This window comes from Anopheles funestus, chromosome 3RL (assembly GCF_943734845.2).
Source record: "Anopheles funestus chromosome 3RL, idAnoFuneDA-416_04, whole genome shotgun sequence".
In the NCBI taxonomy this organism is placed as follows: domain Eukaryota; kingdom Metazoa; phylum Arthropoda; class Insecta; order Diptera; family Culicidae; genus Anopheles; species Anopheles funestus.
Window position 1 is genome coordinate 68,901,746 of NC_064599.1, and position 9,320 is coordinate 68,911,065.

Consider the following 9,320-nt stretch of genomic DNA (forward strand, 5'->3'; position numbering starts at 1 on the left):
TTCCTATTTTAGAATGAATTGATTATTTTTTTCTAAAACATTAAAAATAAACGAATTAGGAAAATGTTGGTGGAGCCGCCTGGTGAAATGTAAAATGGTTTTATTTTTGCATTGCATTGCATCTGCAGCCCAGGGAATGTGCGTCATACAATGGATAAAAAAGTAAATAAGGTTTCCTATGTAGTCTTTGAACACTTTCGAGGTCATGCATCGCAATGCCTAAATCGGCTTTATGGTAGTATGTGTGAGAGCATACGAAGGGATGCATTTTCACCGTACATACGCCCTGGGGCAATGGACGTCACTGTGCAGGATTTTCCGGCACCGGCAAAAGGTATAGTAATATAAGTAGTTGTTTTTTTATTTATTGTGATACAAAGAGTATTTCTAGATTTTGTTGTAGAATTTTATTGTTGAGGTCATAACTTCTTACTCCAAAGGTTAACTATTTGTCAGTGTGCTTAAGGGATGGAATGTATTTTTTGTTGTACGTGCCTAATTAGTTCGTAATGGTGTTAGAAATTAACTTGACACTTGAACTCCATAATAAATAGAAAAAAACTGTTGTATGGTGGAGTTCGATTTTGTACCTAGGATTATACACGCACCCTCTGCATCAAGAAGTGTAAAGCGTGAGAAACAATTAAAAACTAGAGCATAAGCGAATGAAAACAATACCCCTTGCTCGGTAAAGTGTTCACTTGTTGGAAGCTCTATTTCACCTTTTTTTTAACCAGCGGTAAGAACAGTAGAAAGCAAATGAGCATGAAAAAGGAACCCCGAAAAGTGCTAAATGGAGCGGAATGTATGGAAGAATGCAGGCACGCAACAGCAGAAAAAAAATGTAATAATAATTCGCCATTCTCGGCCGTTGTGTGGGGAAAGGCGCACAAGCAAGGGGCGACTACGAACAAGAATAGGGGGCAGAGAACGAAGGAACGATAAACAATATAAATGCTAAAAATGGTTCGAAATGAATGTTGGTGTAGGTTCGGGACAGGGTCGTAGCATGTTACCCCTCGAACCACAGCCTTCTGCATATCGGTACCGTTGGTATTCTCTTACCTCGCAATAGTTTATTTTTTACATATCCTTCGCATTTTTTCTGCCATTGCGTTAGTTGATAGTTTTCGTGGTCTGGTTGATTGACCGTAGAAATTGTCATTCATCCTTTTTTTTGTATGATGTATTAATCAATGTACAGTGAAGGATAAAACAATAAGACCACCTATCTTTGTTGATCTATGATATTTTACATTAGTGTTTCTGTATGCGTTTTGAATTTTTTTCCGCTTATCCACTGCTAGCTGCCCATACCAACTGGCAATCCAAAGTAGCCAAATAATACTTCTGTATTCCAGATTAGCAGTATAATATGGAAATGTATTCGAGCAGCATGTTAAGACAAAGTTTTGATTTCAGTGGTCTTATTGTTTTGTCGCGCACTGTACATACATCCTTGAGTAATCCTGTGAAATAAAGAGTTTCAGTTAATATATATCAAATCATTCAAATCAAATCAATTCAATCATTTCTATGTTTGTGGTAACATAAATGGCGCCGGTTCCACACCTCAGTACCGGGTATCAAATCCCACCCGGACCGTAGCCCAGTAGCAGGGAAAGACTATCTGGCTACGTGGTAAAATACGTCTAATAAGCCAGAAATGGCCGACATGATCTTAAGGGTTGTTGAGCCAACAAGGCATTCTTTTTGGCCTGCTCAGGGTTGAGTACGTCTAAAAGACATGAACAAGTCGTCATGTCTTTTATATTTCCGTTTAGAGCTGCAGTTCTCCTTCCATGGCTGCATCCGATCTCTGACAGGTTCGTCTCCACCTGATCCAGTCAACGAGTTCACTGTGCTCTTCTACGTCTCGTGCTGATCGGGTCGCTAACAAGCACCTTCCTGGTGGGGCATGAGTCCGGCATCCTCCTCAAGTGTCCTAGCCCCAGTTCCGGCTTTGATAACCGTCAGGATATCTGTACTAGTGATGGACAGGTTGACCCGAACTTACCAGGTCGGAGCTATCCATAAGTGACCCAAACCGGTTCGGGTCGACCAGTAGATACAAGTAGTAGTAATAGGACCAGTAGGTGCAACGATTCCGGTAGGTGCAAGCTACCATAAGCGACTCCGACCCTGCGGTGCAGAGAGTTCGGATCGGAATCAGGTCGAAGTAGGTTCAGTAGGTCCAGCAGGTGCAAGCTATCATATTTCCGACCCGTGAGAGAGAGTTCGGATCGGAACTACTAAAACTACTTATATTTATGGATCGACCCGAACCCGCTGCACCTACGGGTCGGAGTCGTTCCACTCCACTCCGGGTTGAGCCATGACATGAATTGTATGACCGATCACTAGCTCGGCTAGCTCGTGGTTCATTTTCCTTCTCCACACGCCTTGCTCGCACACACCGCCAAAGATATTCCTTTGCACCCGTTGTCCTTAGCGCCCGGTGTCTTCCGTTAGCATAGTCCAAGACTCACATTCGTAGAGTATTCAAGCATTATTAACAGTTTACATTCCTTCTGATGTACAATAAAAGCAAGCTGCAAAGTTTTTCAGTTTTAGACATTTTTGATACGGATATTATGAATCTTGGAATGTTGTAGACCTTGCTCTACAGTAGTCTAGCTTTACACTTTATTGATTTCTTGTAATTATATTTTTACAAAATTTCAAACACCTTAGTATGATTTTTTTTTCTTTGGATGATTTTTAATCCTTAAAAACTTCTGTCTCTTCTGATAACGTTTGTTTCTTCAAGCACTTAACGTTATTTTTGTTGTGTTGTTGGTTAGTATCTCCCGAAAGTTTCGTCCTCAACAAAAAAGGTCAACTCTTTGCTTCGCCCAGAACTTTTCTGTTATTCTAACAAAGTGCTTTTCTACGTTTCGTTTTCGTTGATCCCGAAACCTAGCCGGCTGTAGCTCGTTACGTAAAGTTAGCGTACTCAACGTAATTTCGTTCACTCAGTTGATCATCCGGTGCTTACTTACACTCGGCGTATGCCGTAATCTGGAGCTAGTGTGTAAGGGGCACTTTTGACTATGATAAATGGTTGACATCTTACTTTGCCGCATGATTGCCATTCTTCTCCTTTCTGCGGATGAACGGTCATTGGTAAAGGGACGTAATGTTGTGAGTGTTTATCGCTCAACACACAGAGCTCGTATGAATTGTACGCACTTTGAAGGACTTACGTTTTGTTATGAAAGGTTTTGCGAAATGGAATCATATCTTGATGGATGCTTATGTATAGTAGTAGCAGATGAAGGACAAGTGGAGGTTATTTATTTCAACATCATATTGTATTTTTTGTTTTATTCCCAATTGTTTATGCAATATTATTTTCATAATATATATAATGTGGTGTGGATTGTTTTGAGTAACGTCTTTGATTGCATTCCACCTATTGTTACTTAACATTCCTTTGCATTTGTCTGATATTCAAACGTCCTTGACCCCATCACGTTGGTGAATTGTATAAAGTTCTGTCCACGGGCATAACGTGGTCACGGCTGTTAGATAAATTCATGAATCCTTGCGCAAAGAGAGAGAGAATGAGCGTAATATGAGGTGCGGAACTTGTCAGGAGTTTGTACAATGGTACAGGGGTGCATATTTGGATTTGTTTTTCTTTCTTCATGTGTGGGAGATGAAAACTGACGCAGTTCGCTAGCGTTCTCAGAATCTTTGCCTAACCCGTCACAACAGAACGCAGCACGCCAGGACAACAGCTCCCAGACGGAACTCATGCTCTCCGGTCAGGATAATGGGGTAAGCACTCTCTGTCGTCCTTGGCACAGTGTCGAAACGAGCGGCCGTACTCGTTCGTCTTGATTAGGCGAAACTTTGTGCGAATGCAGGTGAGTTCTTGCCGTACGGATGGCGTTCCCCTTCCCCCGTTTCGGCCTATAAGAACTCTTTCTTTGCGAAGCTTTCGATGAGCTTTCGTGCACGTCAAGCTAGTTGAGCAAAAGTGAAGGTTTGTTCTCAATTTTTGGCAATATCTGACGACTTTTCGATTTCCACCATCTGTCTGAGCAGAAGAACCAGCTCCATCCTTACAGGAGAGGGAGCTTTTCTTTTTTTTTGTTGGCCGCTTTACCCGAGCTTTCCACCTTAAATGGTTCCTTTCGTTTTCTAGCGCTGCGGAAAACGGGTGGGTTTGTTGGGTTTTTGGAAACAAGGAAGGAAATACGGCGCTGCTGTTGTTATTATTATTTCCATAAGGATGGCTTTGTCTGGCCCAAGACGTCCTTGACTAGAGGTCGCAGGTTCATTGGACCAATTCGGGCCAGACGCTGGGCGATATTTTGCTGCCCATTTTCGCTCTCTCGCATATCCGGCCTCTCGCGGTTGTCACGCTGAATTTTCCGCACCTTGGCTCGATTTTTCGTACGGACGAGCGTGGATTTCCGCAAAAATCTTCTTCCTGATTCGTCTGGAAACAGTCGGCGCACTGTTCGTTGTGGCATTTTCGTTCGATTTCGGTTGGTTGGTTATTTTTATTACTGCACAATACCGGATGGGTAGTATTTTATTTTATACCAGATATTTATATGCGTTACTTAACGTAATTGGTAATTTTTAGAAGGGTGAGCGATTGTTAAATAAAACTAAAAAGGTCAATTGTTTTTTTTAATGTTTTTAAAAACTGAACATATATTCTTATTTATAAGTAAATTTATCTTTGTTTCTAACAAACTGTTCTGTTTAAAAACTAATTAAACAATTAGGAAACTAAACATAAACGAAAAAAGCTTTCTTTTTGCATACCCTCCAGTAGATAATTTATGCAAGAATTTTAGACACCTGTCGTACAGCAAAAAGAAAATAACAAAACCCGTATCAGAGAACTTTATTCTTCCACACAATTTTCGACGCTTCTGCCATTCTACGGCTCTGCCAATGCGTGTTTCGTCCTTCCGTTCATCCTTGGGCAAGAATTTTGTTTCTTTTTACAACATCGAAGGGCAACGGCCTGTCTGCTGAGTTGTCGTCATTCGGAATTTAAAAGGATAACCACGATTGAGAACACGAGACAGCGAGTGGTGGCGAATGCGTGAGATGCGACCCCGGGCAAACAGGGAGGCCATAAGCCTGTCTGGAATTTGATTGGGCTTTCGAGAACGGAAGGCAATGGGAAGCGAAGTACCGCTCGTAAAGATACTCCACACCAGCGAACCGTGCCACGGATGTGTTTGAAATGTTCTGTCTTTGCTGGTTGGTGGTTGTTTGAAGTGTGGATGGAATTTGTTGTGGATCGAATTACTTGACTGGTTTGCACGCTCACCATCAATAGGAGGAACGGTTTTAAATTGCTTGCGCCTTTATTACTTGATTATCGGTTTGATGATTACGATTAATCATGCTCGCACGCTTTAATTTGAAGTTTTCAATTTTTTCGTAACAATTGTAAGTCAGGAATATTCAGCCTTTTGAGGCTGACAATAGAGTTAAATGCCGGAAATATTAAATTAAAATAAATAAAATTTCCCGATTTTATTAAAATTGATAACAATGACTAATAAATAGTTATATACAAATTTATGAATTGTACTGTCTGAAAGCGTAGTGTACAATACAGGGTTTAAGATGTAAGAATAACGTAAGAATTTGACAAGAGTTTAAAAAATAATGCGAACGTAGCAAATGATAGTACATTTGTAGCACATGATATTACACAACTAGTTGTAAATTGTGGAATGGTCTGTCAACTCACATGTTGCTGATCTGTCAAATTACTTTTTTTATTTTTTTTGTTTATTTTGAATATGACAGTTCATTGCCGTAATCATGTTTTATAGAATATTAAATTCGAATTTATGTATAAAGTAATTAATGGAATTCATGTTTTGAATTGATAAAATGTGTTATGTGCTATTGTTATAGGGGCATAAGACGGTTATCTGTCAAATTTCCAAGAACCCTTTTTGACAGATAAACACCAAAATAGAATGAAATAATTCCCCATGATCCTATTTCAATTTTTGTTAACTGCGGCAATTACACTATAATGTGTTGTGTTTGTATTATGTCTGTTGCTTTTGTATTGTCATTTGAGGCCGTTGAGCTGTCATTTGCTTTATTTTTACTATTCCTAGGGTTTTTCCTAATATCTGAAAAAACCCTGCAAAATGCTCGTTATTTTGATTGAATGTGTAATAAAATAAATTTTTTATTTGCTACATTGTGCTACGTACCATTTCACTCTCAATATCTCTTCGACACGAAACACAAATTAGTTCTTCAAAGTCCGACCTGCAGTGTCACAAAGTACGAAGGACATTGCGTTGGGTTTCTGTTAACAAAGATCCTACATCCATGTTGTCGATTGGATTTATCGTCGACGGATCAACCGTATCCCATTATCACTTTGTGTAGCTACTTAGCAAAAACCGTCGTGCTACAGTTCCCATTTCCGCGCGATTCCATTTCGATTGTGTTCCAGATTTGTGCGCGAGCAAACTTCAGTCGAATCCTGATGGTAATCAGTGCACAAATAAATGGAACACCCGCAACCTTTCGCACAAAGGAGTGCGTTCCTGCCCGTTTCTTGAATGGAAAGTGCAACCATTCGTGGAAAATGGAACCGACCAGCAGGCGGAGAAGCTATGATGGGATGACTTAAACTTTGATGATATTTTATGGACAGCGCGATGGGAATCGTTCCGAGTGCATCTGGTCGGAAGTGGAGTGTGCTGAAACATGGTACGAAATGTTAACGACTAGTTAGCTAACAGGAACAAGGCTAATGGTTGGTTTGGTGCTAGAATGGGGAAAGTTTTGTGTCAAAGTAGTGTATTAGAATTGTTGCTTTTTTGCTCCTATTTTTGCATTCGGTTTGTCGTGCGCAGAGTGGAGTGCGTTCCAGGGACATCGATAGAGCCAGCGTCAAGGACGTTCGACAGTGCAGTTTTCTTGATTGAGCGAGGAAACAGGGAGGGAGTAAATCGGATGCTTTAAATGCATATCGACGTAACTTGTTAATTTGACATCGAGATTGAGATTGAGAAAGTTTCGGTTGATATGCGGATCGGATTACAATGCAACCGGAAATGGGTGTTTAGTTACGTGTATTACCATTCGTTAACTGTCATTTCAAATTTGCATTACCAAATTAATAATTTTATTTGTATTTATTTCTTCTTCTGTATTTTTGTATTATTTGAAAAATTACTATACAGGGGTTTTCTGATGAAATTGAAAAGTTTTAATCTTTTCTTGTTTTTTTTTCAAGTTGAAGTGGAATTTTTAGGGGTTGAAATGGAATTTTGTTTCCTTCGTAAAAACAAAGTAAAGACGAAATCGATATTTTGTGGATTCTAAATGGACTCTAAATTCGTACATTTGTAAAGCTTTACAGGTTTTTTTTGATTTAGTGCGGACAGGCTCCACACTTTTTCCTGCTCTTCACACGTGATTTTTGGCTAGCAGAACGCTTTTTTATATACTTGAATTCGATATTTGACTAGGAGCATTTGATATCAACTGACATTTAATTTGCAAGTTTATAACTCCTCCTGTGAAAGATTGATTGGTATATGATTTGAATGAGCTGTTATTCCTATGTGAGCACTTTTTGTTTGTAATTTTTTATTCTAGTTTTGCAAAAAATAGTTTTTAAATTAAAATATAATTTATAAAACATATTTTTAGTACATCTTTCCGCTTGTGACACGTACAACCATCAAATTGAAAGAATGTAACGGCTAATATCACTCTATAGGGCTAGTTATAAACTAGAGGCTTTCAGAAAATGATCTATTAAAATCAATTGCTCCTAGTTTCAAATTCCGATTTCGTATTTAAAAAACATGCTGTTATTAGAAAATCAAGTACGCTTGGCGGGAAATTGTGTGTAGAGTCAGTCCGAATTAAATCGTTTAACCCTGTAGTTGTGTCGGTGTTGTGAATAATTCAAAAGGAATGATTTTTTTAAACAAAGTAATATGGTTTTCTTTAAAGAATTAGAACATTCTATTCTAGAACAGCGTTGCAAAATTTATTATCAAAAACATATTGACATATTCCGTTTGATGACTTAGCTATAAACTATGTACATCACAAAGTATGTGCCAGTGGTTTCACCGAAGCACGTACGAAAAAGTTTACGCTAAAATGGGTATAAAATATAAGTGTATGTAAACAAAGGCAGTCAGCAGTATGATGAACGGGTTTCGTCCTTGTACAGGGTAGCCTCGTAACTGGTCGATGCATTTTCATGTTCGTGATAGCAGCGTCACTGTGTTGTTTTGTTGTTTTTTCGTGCTATCCCGCCCGCTTTTAACAATTTCTTTCTCTCGCTGGAGGTACTATTTAAAATACAAAAAAAACAGTGAACACAGCATTCAAACTGGCAAATCGTATCGTAACAAAACGAACCACCAGGGCAGAGCACTGGAAGTTTGAAGATGGGTTAGTGGAATGTCCTAACCTTGGACAGGACTTGGTGTTCGTACGCCAATCTAGGACAAGTCCAGCCGCCCCTACATGGGGTGTGCCAATGTGACCTATTTGTCATGTGGTTAGTGGTGGTGTAAGGGTTGGCAAAGGGATGGTTAGTAATGCACATCCTGGCAGTGGGTGGTACACCTAGTGGCACAAAGTGCATCGCAGTAACGTCACCGGTGAAAGTCAAAAAGGTCGTTTTTCGTTAGGAATATTTTAATAATTTTAGGAACATTTAAATATTGTAAATATTTAGGAATATTTTAGGAATTTTCTAAAAGTACCCAATTTGCAAAAAGAACTATGCAAAAATATGAAATAAAAAAGTAGTTTATGTAACTAAAAAAAATTATAGATATTCAGTTATGAGAAAACTTTTCATGTATTGAGAGTCAACTTTCGAAAGTATTGAATTTCGATCAAATTAAACATTTAAATTCCTTTCTAAGCAACAAGTTTTCCATTTATGCAAGTCTTTTATCCACTGCTAATTATTCTTAATAAGCAAAATTTATGGACATAAGTTTGTAATGCTTTCTACGTAACATGAAACTACCAGGCAAATGTATAAAGCTAACAACAAAAGTTTCCATTGCATACAAATCTCCCATCATATGCAAACTGGTAGTTGCAACAAACTTCCACCGTTCCCTGTTGCATGCGGAATAATGTGCAATCAAATCGGTAACTACTGCGGGAGAAATAAAGCTTGTACCCATAACCCAACTAATGAACCGACACCGACCGATGACCACCCATCGGGCATTTAGCTAAAAACCCCGAAGTGTTAAATCTCATCCTTGGAAAGGTACAGCTCGGAATCGGAACACGGCAGGAGGGCGACCAACGGAGGGACGTCA